Raw genomic sequence first — 14,165 nt, 5'->3', positions numbered from 1 at the left:
CTTTTTCTGTGCTTCCGTTTGGCATTGACAGTGTTAGGTCCCTTGCCCCAATTCATACTCAGCAAATTTAAGCACTACTAATTAGTGTATTTGTGAGTAGCTATAGTCCCCAAAGACACCGTGTTTCAATAATTGAGCAGTAAAGAAGGTCTATACAAATTATAATGATACACGGATGCCCTGATTATTGGGTTGTACTGGTACTAATGCCTCTTCCCTTTAGCCTTTAGTCCCGGTTGGTGTTGTTTGGTAACACCAACCGGGACTAAAGGAAATTTTATGATTTTTTTTGAATTTTTTTTATTTTTAAATTTCTGAATTATTTTAACCTCTAGTGTGTAATCATCACCCCTCATCACTGCTCAATTTATCCTCTAATCACCCCTCATCATTTCAAATCATCTAACTTTCCGAACGGTCACCCATCCTCCCACTCCCCAGCCTGAGCACGCTTAACTTCCGGGTTCTATTCTCTCTCGTTTCCAAGTCTGCACTTATTGTTTTCCTGACAATAGTAAGATGTCAATCCTATTAACCTTCATGAATTTTGATTGAGCATGAAGTGACACATTTCACTGTTTGAGTTTGAAACTATTGTTTTAAAAAACAATAATTATTTAGTAACACTAATATTTCTTGAATAATAGTTTGACCAGAGTTTGACCAGATTTGACCAAAATTCAAAATAACTGAAATAATTATTTAGTAACACTAATATTCTAGAATAATTAGTTTGACCATTGTTTGATGACAGTTTGACCACTGTTTGACCAGATTTGACTAGTCATTTTTTCGATTTTTTTCACTCTAGATCTTAAAAGCCCCGTAACTTTTTTCTGTTAGGTTTTTGAGGATTTTGAAAATGTTTAACGGGGTTCCCCCCGTTAAATTCGGATGTAACTTTTCGAGAGATGATTTTTCATATAAAAAACTTTTTAATCCGAGTTCATATGCAAAAGTTATGCCCATTTTACAAATTCTAGAGAGATTTTGCAAATAAAGTCAAAATTCATATTTGTAAATTTTCCCAACAAGTAGACCACATATCACATGGGAAACTTATTTTATTTTATTTTTTGACATTTCCATCATTTTCTTTTGTTTTTTCTAAAACTGAAAAGGTGGTCCGGGCGGGGGGGGGGGGGGGGGGGTTTGAAAATGAGACCTTTAGTACCGGTTCGTGCCATGAACCGGTACTAATGCCTCAAAACCCATTAGTACCGGTTGGTGCCACCAACCGGGACTAATGGACATCGCACCCTTTAGTCCCGGTTCGTGGCACGAACCGGGACTAAAGGGCCCAGGTGAACCGGGACTAATGCCTTAGCCGCACGAACCGGGATAAATGCTCACATTAGTCCCGGTTCTTAACTGAACCGGGACTAATGGGCTGACCCGGCCTGGACCAAAGCCCTGTTTTTTACTAGTGTGTCGCCACTGAAAGAATTTAAGCATGAAAAAGTGATTTAAGGATTATTTATGTAGTCTAAAATTGATATAGTAATATTACCTTCAGTCTCATGGATGTTTTGACATCTGCACAGAATCATCTTCATAAATCTTTTCAGCAATACTTGTCCTTTGATATGGATTTTGTACATACCTGAGCATTGTTTCTCAATATTTACTCTACTCTCTAATGTATCACTATCAGGAAATTCAAATTAGTAGTCGAAAAATTAATTTTACCTTTTCTTTTAGAATGTATAGGCTATTTCATCTTTTTTCCATATTTCTGATTTAATTGTGTAACAGAAAACTTCATCAAAGCTAAAAATAATTAATATGGAAAAGTAATTGACAACTAAGTTTAATTTACTTTTTCCAGAATACGTATTTTATCTGGTTCACTGACATCATAACATCGATTTTGATCAAGGAGAAACATTTACCCGAAAACGGTCAAAGTATTGCGAATGATGCAACAACAACAAAATTATATGAATTCTAATGTTGAAAGGAAAAATAAGGGCTAGCTTGTAACATGAGTTTTCTTTGGTATGGTCATCTTCGTTCTCTAGTACCTCCACCATCTAGAGCCCAGCACCCAATATACATATGTTTTTTGAAAGGTAATTTGCCAGACAAAATAAAACGACAACACGTCATTTTCAAATGTCACCTTTTTTACAGATGTGGACACCGCTGGGGAAACAATGCGATGCTGAACTCATGAGGAGCACGATGGAGAAGATTGCCAGCAGTATCCCGAGACTTCGACAAGTGACTTGAGCTTCTATGTGCGATCTATATTTTGGTTCCATGTGGGTCTGTTAGGAGGAAGTTTGGATGTTCATCCAGTTGTTAGGTTGGGGCCTTGTCCTCTGAACTATGGTTTGTGTTAAATGTGGCCGGTGTGGCCTTTTGAAACTTCTGGTTCTTGGGTGTGTTCGTTGTTTAAACCTTGTGATGCTGTCTTCGTGGCTTTATTAATTTAAAGCCGGACGCGTCTAGCGTCTTCGTTTCAAAAAAAGTTACTATAAAGAGAACACATTAATGCTTTGTCCACACACAAAACTTTCTGGTAGTTGAATTAGTGAACGTACCTAACTTTCATAATATTTGTACAACATTATGTGTGCTTTCCTCAAACAATTTAGAAAGATAGCTTTTCTGATCAACCTCTCTGTTCTACGTACAGCAATAGTCGTGGCCTGCCTTCTAGTCTCGCATGACCTCTTGATAGTTTTTCTGATCAAGATTTTTGTTCTCATGTACAGTAAGAGCGGCAAACTACTTATACAATGATTCATTTGGTTTCAAATCGTAAGGTGCACATATGCTATTTATCCTGTTTCTGACCCAAATCTGATAGGATATATGAGACCATCTTATTCTGTGATATTTGTTGTGCCTACTTATACTCTAAATTTGCATTCTCTTGTAAAGTTCAGTACATTTGCCTTATAAAGGAAGGTGCAGTTCTATCTTAAGTATTGTCATGATTCATGGTAACGCTACCCCTCCTAACTCTGAATATATTTGCTTCTATCATACTATAGTATTCATTGATCTATTTAAGGACCATATATATAGATGCGGAACTTTATTCTTTTGTATTCTGCTCCCTTTGGCAGTAACATGGTCTTAACTCTAGAAGCTGCTGACCTGAAGACATCATTTAACCAAGCTGTGTTGATCTGTCCGTTTGGTGCCACCGCTACATTGAGAAAGATCACTCGGCCATGGGCAGCATTACTTTTCATTTCAAATTGTATTGCTTAAGTTGCTTCCCTTGCCCACTTTATATAAAACTAGATGACTCGTTACGCCAATGACGCAAGGGGCGAGAGGGAGCCAACAATTGTGAGAATATTTGGACACCCAAGTCAAAAACCAAATGTGGCCAACACTCCTGCATCCTCTACTTGGAAGACGTCTTTTCTCACCGGATCTAACATAAAGAGCAAATTTCAGAGAAAATATAAAGCATGGAAGGCTCTAAGTTGTACTATTGAGACCATACCACCATATCTTCATTTAGTTTCTTTGGAATCTAAAGGCCTAAGAGGAGGGTACATGTGAGAAGCCATGAATCCACAACAAAAAACTAAACTAATTTCCAAACAAACATTTCAAGTTTGGAAGCCACAAAGAAGCAGCCTAGATCTCTCGTTGTAGTGCAGGTACATGTCCTTAATCCTGCATCCACGTCCCATAATTTTTCAGCACCTAAATCCACGAAATCCAACCAGAGGAAATCATGGCAGAAACATGTACCGTGGCTTACATGATTATATTAGTGAAAAAACAGAGGCAAATACAAAACAGAGGCAAACATTGCTCATTGCTCGGCTACCAAATTATTTGGCCCCGTGAAAAAATATATGGCGAAGGGAGCAACTGGGTATGATAAAGCTATGAAGTATGGAGTATAAACCAAGTACAAAATACTGTTTTGCTACTTTACCATTTTAACTCTGCAAGTGTTCATATTATGTACTGATAACCTAGAATAAACTAAACCGCAATTAGAGTTATGATTCAATACCACACTCACCGGGGTGAAACTTTCATACTCAAATCTGTAAACTTCTTAAGTATCTATCTTTTGTTATCTATCGATTATTGCACAATCGAATAATATAAATACAAGACCCATTCTTCCTGAAGAATCTGAACTGTCATTGACAATGGAGAGTGTTACAAAACTACAGATGACTAATAAACAGTCCGGTAACGTAAAAACTGCCAGTATCTTGTCTCCAGATACCAAGAAAGGAGCATAGTTCAACTTAAATACGTCCACAGATTATACAACTGGCCAATGGAACAAATAGTGAACTTGTTATATGTGAGCACCTCCAGCATAGATCATGCGACGCTCCATTCACCAGTGTGACTCCAAAGTGAAAAGTAGTGTACTCTTAAACACAAGTAACTTAATTGGTCCCATTTATTCTCCCTTCTTTTTGTGCTGGTCCTTGCTGATATTTCAGTGCCTTCCTTGATCGATCAGTGAGCAGAGAGAGCATTTAGATTAGTCAAAGAGTGAGCTCAGAACAGTAGCAAGAGAGCTCTCCTCACGCAATTCTCTCCCTATTTATAGTTGCACTACACATCAAGGGAGAGGAACAACACCTGTACATCATCACTTAGTCTACACTCGTCAGTTCTGCAATCTGAGAAATAAATGAACACAAGGGAAAAAAACAACTGAATCTGACAAGGGAATTCACAATCCAAAAAACTTTGGCATTCCCTTATAAGATAATATATATATACCAAAACACCTGATAAATCACTTCTATAGGCGCATTAGGAAAAATGGCAACAAGGAGCATAAAGATAGATCACTGAGAATTGAAATGTTTCCTTCAAATAAACATATAGCCAAGGGAAAAACATCATGTTTTGATTGGATTCTTTTTACCGGTGTTGATACTGATGGTGCATCCCAGGTGAAAACAATGAGTGAATGTTCAGTTTCGTCGGCCAGGTCCTATGAAGCCATTACACATCAGTCAGAGTTCCATGGAGACGGTCTCCTTTCCTGCCTAACATATGCATATATACCTCCATGGAGATGGACGAAGACGACACGACCCACATCACGACAGCGCGGCTCTAGTTTCCTTGGTCCGCTCCTTTGCTTCTCTTTAGGTCTCTACCTTGGTGTTGCCATGCTACTCCTGCATTCCAATATAACATCCAACTAATAAAAATTTACTGCTCTTTACAACAGAGCAGTAACAGGGGAAAGAAGAAAAACTAGAACTTCACTTACCCACTGAAGTGTGTAAAGCCCAGCTCTGAATTTTCAGTTGCACCGCTCAATCGCTCATCATCATCCATCTAAGAGAATAAGAGCATGCCCTTAAGCAATAAATCATCTGATCCGTTTTGATATGGAGGTAAGAAGATTGACATGGCACCTCCAAATCATCTAAATCGTAAACTTTTGGTCTCTACTTTCACTCTGTCTGAGTACCTGCATTGTGTGAGCAGATCATTCAATCAGTACACAAAAAGGAATAGTGTTCTAAAAAAGAAGTACACAACAAGCGAATCCACCAGATGGTCGATTTTTTCACTCATTCTCAAGAAATCTTGTACATACTGAAAAAAGTGCCCAACAGAGAGCGTATACAAAAAATTTACAGCTCCTTGAAAGAATGCCCTTCTCCAGAGTAACCAAGCAAGCTCATGGAGTTCTTGTGATTTAATATAAACAAGCCTGTGATGTGAAAGCAAAACCACTGGAATAAAATATGAACTGAATAATGTGTATCTACTCAAGCTCTAGGTAAATCTGCATACTACCTCATCCTTTGACATGGTTCATATTTTATTGTGACCAACTCTATCACTCTGGAAGGTAAGCCATATCCGTGGGATATTGCATCCAAAATACACAATCCCAATATTCATCCTCGTATCTGTACACAATGTTTAGGAAACTCATATATTACCAAATGTAAATGTGAGTGGTGGTGAAATTAACACGAACATAGAGAGGAGCACCTTAGCAAAAATCTCAACAAAATGCCAATGGCACTGTACAATTTCTCTCATTTCTCTCTGAGGCTATTTAGTTGACAAAGAATAAATTGTACAGTGCCAAGATGTTAACAAAGAAATTTTCATAATTCAGATCAGCAAAAACCTCCAGAATATACATGCAAACAGACTTCAAACATGAAACAACATTGGCGAATCTCAGTTCAACAACACAAATGCAGTCTTCCCCTACCGGGATCACAATCATACAACTGCAATAGCAATCTAAGAAAATTATATTCAACATACAAGGCAAACTTGACAAACTCGTAGGCCCTCTTTTATCAATTTGCATGAAAAAGATGTTCATAACAGCATGACAAGTGAGGTGAAAGCATTAATATATGTGAAACCTTCATCTTTTCACCGAAAACTAATATTTCACATGCTTTGACCATGATATATTTTGTCTAAGCAGACGATGATATACTGAACCTACTGACAAATAACAATTTCTTAATTTATTAGAGATCTAACTGAGGAATACAGGGGAATAATTAACAACTTTATCGCTTCAATGGTACATAATGCTCGCTGTCCATTGGCTTACCAAACACTAAAAAGGGGTAAGCATAAATACACCTCACTAATCCCATGGTAAAATACACCTCACCAGCGCAGGCCGATGCCGGACGACGCACCTCCATCTCATCGTTCCTTTCCCTCCCTCCCTCCCTCCCTCTCAAGGGACTGATCGACGACGCACCTCCATCTCATCGTTTCCCTCCCTCCCTCATCTCCCTCCCAAGGAATTGATCCATGGCGCTACATCGAATCGAGCGCCGCCAACGACCTCCATGGCTCCTCTCATATGTCGAAGCCGAGCTGCAACCGGGCGGATGCTCAACTGCATCTGCTGCTCGTGCTTCCCCTGTTGAGCACCGACGACGATGACGAGGTCAAGCAGAGCAGCTAGGGAAGGTTGACGGCGAGCCAGTGAAGGCGCAGAACCAGGAATGGGGGGGGGGCAAGACGATAGGAGAGCACGGGAAGGTGCTGGATGGCCGCCGGGGTCGCCGGAGCGGGCCGGAATCGGCCGGCGGCTGCTCCCCTTCTCCAGATCCCTCATCCTTCGGAGCGTGCGGCGGCGTCGAGGCTCGGGAGGAGGAAGCGAGCAAGGGGAAAGGGAGAGGAGAGGATGCTGGACGTGGCGCTCGGGACCTTATCCCTTCCCTCGTTGCTACAGTAACGCGATAAAAGGAGACGTGGCCATGGCTGCTAGTTTGGCGCAGTCCCTCATCCTTTAAAATGCAGTCACATTCTGTTTCCGGCTAGTGAGCGCACACTTGTACCTGTAAATTAATACAGTAAGAATTCATCTGTCCAACTCCTGGTATATACGTCCTGTAACAAAGCTGAATTAGTAATCAATTGATACAAAGCCAGCAAGATTAACTTGGGGGCATGCACGTTATCTATTTCAAAGGCTGATTAACTTGGGGGCATGCACACTGGATTTCAGAGGCTTATATCAAGCCTTCTCTGTTTTTTTATTTGTGACAGGTGTTGGCAGTGTGGTTCAGAGGCTTATATCAAGCCTTCTCTGTTTCTTTATTTATCACAGGTGTTGGCAGTGGCACATGTTCAGGGAATTTCTGGCTAGTCATGCATGTACTGATCAAGAGATACTCTTTAAAGCTAGCTTTGCTAAGCTAGGTGTGCGGCGGCGTCATAGACCAAGCTAGCCCTAATACGAAAGTATATTTCTACACCTGAGCTCATATGCTAGGTCAATGTACGTGGTGTTTTCGGCTAACCATGCATGTACATATCAAGCCACCTGAAGAAGCTAGCTTTGCCAAGCTGCGCACGCGGCGGCTATGTACAACCAATCTGAAATTGATCTTGAATCTAAATGATTTTCTACGGAAACCGAGTTCCTCAATCAGTCTTGGCACACCTTACATTAAAGCAATGGGGATGCTGAATATCAACCAATCTACACCCTAGGGTTTGGGAAGGGGCGGCATACCTTAAGAGGATAACTGGAAGAATGAGTCGATGGAGTACCAGGTCGTCTCCTTCGGTCTCTGGTGATAACTGACGTCGCCAGCGCTCAAGGCCTCGGTGATAATCGTGGCTGCTGCCAGGTTGCCTCCCTCTTTTTTTTTTGAAGCTTGCCTTTTTTCACGTATACGAGTATGCAACAGATCGAGGGAAAAGCTATGAGGTTTTCTTTTGACGTACTCTCTCCGTTCGGAATTACTTGTCGCAGAAATGGATTCCGAACGGAGGCAGTATGTCAATCCATTGGTTGTGCTCGCCTAATAAACTTAAATTGATGGCCAGATGTTTCTAATTATTATGAGATTTTCTAGCCTAATTCTACCCATTGGTTTTGCTCGCGTAATGAATTTAAATTAATGGCCAAATGTTTCTAATTATTATGGGATTTTCTAGCCTAATTTTCTTTTTTCTAGTTACCCCATAAAGCACTTTATATATATATATATATATATATATATATATATATATATATATATATATATATATATATATGACAAATTTTATCTACAAGCAGTGGTAGTTACCCCTTAGCCGTCTGTCCTCCACGTGTCACTTCTTATCCTAAGCCAAACGGGTTGGTGGATGAGAAAGAATCCAATAGCCGCCAGCTAACAAACATCTAATAAATAATTAAATAAATGGTGAGAATTTGTTCAACAACCTGCTATTTTTTTTTGAGGAACAGATAAGATATTTTTATAAGTTGAACGTGCTGGCCCAAACATCTCTTGTATTTTTTTTGAGGAATCACTTGTATACTTCTGGCTCGAGTAAGTAGAACTACATGGTTTGGAAAATACTGTAGTATATAGTATATTGTTTGGAAAAACAGCATGTAGTATATTGTTTGGAAAATAGTATATCATGGTGTTTGAAAAAAAGTATATTTGGGAGCTATGAATATATAGTTTGTAGCATGGAGTATATGCACGGTGTGAAGTTAAAAGGAGTATACAGTATGGTAGTATGTAGTATGGAGTACACAGTGGAATTGAAAGGGGTATATACAGTATGGTAGTATGGAGTATGGAGTACATAGTGTGGAATTGAAAGGAGTATATTGTATGTGCGGACGAGTATATATAGTTGGAAAACGTGTATTTTGGTGTATATGCATACTTCCTGTTACAAAAGGCAGTATCGATATATACTTACAGTGGCATATGTTCATTTAATTTGTATGTCCATATATCGTCATGTGCATATGATTTATAGGCATGTGAAATGCTACCTCCGTCTAGGTGAATAAGTCATTCGCATAGTTTTAAGTTATCAATTTGAGGCATTAAATATGTGTTATATGCCATGAAAAGTATATCACTAGATTTCTACACGGATGTAGTTTCTAAATATATATTTTTTATCACATACAATATATATTTAGATAGTTAAATCGTCGATCTAGAACTACGTGAATGACTTATTCACTGAGACGGAAGTAGTAATCTGTTTTGGAACACCGCATAAGCATAACCATAGGGTATACTCTTATACGAGTATGTACGTATGTGTGTAATATAATTTTTACATGGTATAGGATAGACTAATTTTCCGATGGAAAGGTAGGCAGAATATACAAGGAAAACTTATATGTTTTTTCTTGAGGGAACCACAAGGAAGTATATACTATAACCATAGTTAATGCATTTCAGTGTTAAGTATACCAGCTTGTACATGCATGTGACATATTACATCACCCGTTGCATAAGGGGAGATACATTTATACGCATCGATTAGCAAGAACAAAGTCTTTTTTCCCGCAAAAACAAAAAGATGTGAATACATATACATTCTGAGGGACGCCTTGCTGTTGCTGGCTTGCTGCTCATCGTCAAGTTGAACGACCAGCTGTTCCGCGACCATGTCCATACCTACTTGAGTTCTGTATCATCGTGGTGGAAGCCAGTGATCAATATGGTGATGATGGCTAAAAAATTGCATGGTCTGCAGCGTCAGAAGGGAGATCTGTTTTGGGACGGAGGTGCGGTTGGGCGGTCGGCCGTACCATAATGCATTCGATCTATTTCTCAGTGAAGGCGACGTGCGCTCGGCCAGCATATGGATCTGCATACAGCGTGAGGGAAAATGAAAAGCATCCAAATCTCCAAATTGATTTTACGAAGGGATTAGATAGACATACTTATACACACATGCATGCAACGGGGATAGGCGACGAGGTCGATTCAATATTCCACGGTGGCGGCAGGTGCCGCAAGGTCAAGGACGTCGATGGTGGCGGCACCTTTGGTAGGCGCCGCACATTAGCGGATGATCACGACGGGGCTGCAGCTGTAGGCATCGGGATGGTTACGTCGATGCAAGACATGCCATGGCCAACGACCGAAGAGCGACCTGAGCGACGTCGGAATTCAACAAGACCAACAAAAAAATCAATTAGGATGCTGCATGCAAATCGACTTGAACATCATGCATACCTTTCTTTTCGCGTCGTTCGTTGACTCGCCGGTGCACTGATGCATCGTTCTGATATAATCGTAATATAGAGAAGACCAAAACGAATGGATGAGCCAAGAAAATCGGGAGGTCAACTAACTAACGTGGAGCAAATAAAATCCAGTTTTTCTCCATCGTGACCCGTTAAGGAACGCTCGGATCTAAAAGCAATCGGACGGCAGTAAAGATAGAGAGAACTACCACCTAGTGGTAGCATCTATTTTCCCTATATATATATAGAAAAATGATTGTGTACTCCTGAGAGTACGTACTCTCGCTCCTCATATACCATATAGATGAATCTTTTACAACTTATTATTATTTTTAATATACTTCATTAATAATTACTAGATACCCTAAAATGAATTTCATGAAAAAAAATCATGTGTGCCTCATATTTTCAAAGGTTTACGTATATACTGATTTGTTTGTACGTGAAAAGGTATATTGCAAAAAGTAGGTCGTAAATGATATTTTTTTTCAACAAAACTTGTATTGAGGTATCTTAGAATATTTAATGAAGTATATTGAGAATGATAAGGGGTATAATCAATGCATATACGAGGTATATTGAAGATGAAAGTACATACTCCCAAGAGTACAGAAAATGAGTCCTATATATATACATACATATATATATATATTATTAAGGGCATTGGAAGGTAATTTTTAATCTTTTCAATCAATCGGTTGTGCTCGCCTAATGAACTTAAATTGATGGCCAGATGTTTCTAATTATTATGGGATTTTCTAGCCTAATTCTATCCATTGGTTGTGCTCGCCTAATGAATTTAAATTGATGGCCAGATGTTTCTAATTATTATGGGATTTTCTAGCCTAATTTTCTTTTTTCTGGTTACCCCATAAAGCACTTTTTATATATAAATAGATTTTGCAATAGGTAATTAACACACTGCTTTTCTATGAAAGAAAAAAGAGCAAGCAACTGGATAGCACCTAGTAACTTGTTTAGGGCATCTCTAAGCCGTCGGCGAACAAATACAGTGGTTGTTTTAGTAAAAGCCTCGGATGTGTTTGCAGCTAGTGATATTGGAGCCGGTCATTCAACCATGCCCGCATACATCTCAAAGCGGATTTGAAAAAATTGAATGGTCTTCATGCAAATAAGACAAAATTCACTTAAGTTCAGACATAATTTACATAAAACGGTTGTTCAACTAAAAACACACACTAGCTTGTAGCGGACAGTGACCTCATGTGTCCGTCCTGGTTGGTTGCACCTCCATCGATATCCGTGTCGTCATGATCGACGAGGTGGTCCCTCGAGCGGCGGAATGGCGTGGGGGTGCGGTAGTCCTGCCTGGTCATTGTGTGCCACTCGTTGTGCGGAGGGCCGCCCCAGCCAATGCTGACCCGGGTCGGTCTGCCCTGACAGCCTTGCCCTTGCTGACGCCGGGGGAGATTTCGCTGAGCGACAACTCCTAGCCGGTCACCAGGCGGCGGTAGCACCACAGCCATCTTGATGGTGGTGAGTGATCGATCGAGTGCCGAGACCTCCGTGAGGTCGGGGACAACGCGAATCGAGGTCGGCGCCTCGTCGAACTTGGAGAAGGTCGAGCGGCACACTGCATTGCGTCGCTCCCGCTGCGCCACCTGCCTCGCCACCCTGTCTTCCGCCTTGATGATGCTCCATGACAATGATCAACCGGTGCCGTCGCGTCCACCGAGGTAGTGGAGAATGTGCCCACGCACCCTCGCAATCGCCGACGACACCTCCTCCTTCACGGCCTAGTCGCGCTCGTCGACTAGTCAATGCGTCTGTAGCGTTTGTGTGGCGTCGACGACAGCTCGTCCTTCATGTGGCTTCTGGTTTGGATGTCGCAGTTGCACTAGGGGGACTATTGCTCTGCCTTCACATGACGGAGAGGCGGTGACTCTAGCTCTTGCTTCACGCGGTAGTGCGACGGTGAGGGCAGATCCTCCTTCATGTGCACTGGCGGTGGCGAGGGCGGCGGCAGACCAAGGTCATGATCTCCATCTGTCTGTCACCATTGCCTTCGCATACAAGCATGACTACTGCGGCGTCTCCGGTGGGAGCACTTTGTCCTTCTCGTTGCTAGGGCGATGAAGATCTTCTCCTTGCCGGAGGAGCCGCCGGTCATGGAGCTCGAGGGGCCCAGAGAGTGGCAGCGGCGACGCCAAGATCCAGAGCCGCTACCTGTCGACACAGAGGACCAAGACTTGGGCATGGTGTATTGATACGTCTCCAACGTATCTATAATTTTTGATTGCTCCATGCTATATTATCTTCTGTTTTGGACATTATTGGGCTTTATTATTCACTTTTATATTATTTTTTGGACTAACCTATTAACCGGAGGCCCAGCCCAGAATTGCTGTTTTTTTTCCTATTTCAGAGTTTCGCAGAAAAATAATATCAAACGGAGTCCAAACAGAATGAAACCTTCGGGAATGTGATTTTTGGAACGAACAAGATCCAGGAGACTTGGACCATACGTCAAGCAACCTACAGGGAAGCCATGAGGTAGGGGGCGCGCCTACCCCCCCAGGCACGCCCTCCACCCTCGTGGGCCCCCTGTTGCTCCACCGACGTACTCCTTCCTCCTATATATACCTACGTACCCCCAAACGATCAGATACGGAGCCAAAACCCTAATTCCACCGCTGTAACTTTCTGTATCCATGAGATCCCATCTTGGGGCCTGTTCCGGAGCTCCGCCGGAGGGGGCATCGATCACGGAGGGCTTCTACATCAACACCATAGCCTCTCCGATGAAGTGTGAGTAGTTTACCTCAGACCTTCGGGTCCATAGTTATTAGCTAGATGGCTTCCTCTCTCTTTTTGGATCCCAATACAATGTTCTCCCCTCTCTTGTGGAGATCTATTCGATGTAATCTTCTTTTGCGGTGTGTTTGTTGAGATCGATGAATTGTGGGTTTATGATCAAGTTTATCTATGAACAATATTTGAATCTTCTCTGAATTCTTTTATGTATGATTGGTTATCTTTGCAAGTCTCTTCGAATTATCAGTTTGGTTTGGCCTACTAGATTGATCTTTCTTGCAATGGGAGAAGTGCTTAGCTTTGGGTTCAATCTTGCGGTGTCCTTTCCCAGTGACGGTAGGGGCAGCAAGGCACGTATTGTATTGTTGCCATCGAGGATAACAAGATGGGGTTTTTATCATATTGCATGAATTTTGTGGGGAACGTAGTAATTTCAAAAAAAATCCTAAGCACACGCAAGATCATGGTGATGCATAGCAACGAGAGGGGAGAGTGTTGTCCACGTACCCTCGTAGACCGAAAGAGGAAGCATTAGCACAACGCGGTTGATGTAGTCGTACGTCCTCATGATCCGACCAATCAAGTACCGAACGTACGACACCTCCGAGTTCAGCACACGTTCAGCCCGATGATGTCCCTCGAACTCCAATCCAGCCGAGTGTTGAGGGAGAGTTTCGTCAGCATGACAGAGTGGTGACGATGATGATGTTCTACCGACGCAAGGCTTCGCCTAAGCACCGCTACAGTATCATCGAGGTGGACTATGGTGGAGTTGGGGCACCGCACACAGCTAAAAGATCAAACGATCAATTGTTGTGTCTATGGGGTGCCCCCTGCCCCCGTATATAAAGGAGCAAGGGGGGTGCGGCCGGCCAGGGAGAGGGCGTGCCAGGAGGAGTCCTACTCCCACCGGGAGTAGGACTTCCCCCCTTTCCTA

The sequence above is a fragment of the Triticum urartu genome, chromosome 6A, assembly GCF_056163025.1.
Source record: "Triticum urartu cultivar PI428250 chromosome 6A, HENAU_Tu73, whole genome shotgun sequence".
Taxonomy (NCBI): domain Eukaryota; kingdom Viridiplantae; phylum Streptophyta; class Magnoliopsida; order Poales; family Poaceae; genus Triticum; species Triticum urartu.
The sequence above is the reverse complement of the archived record's forward strand: the minus strand, read 5'-3'. Positions refer to the sequence as shown.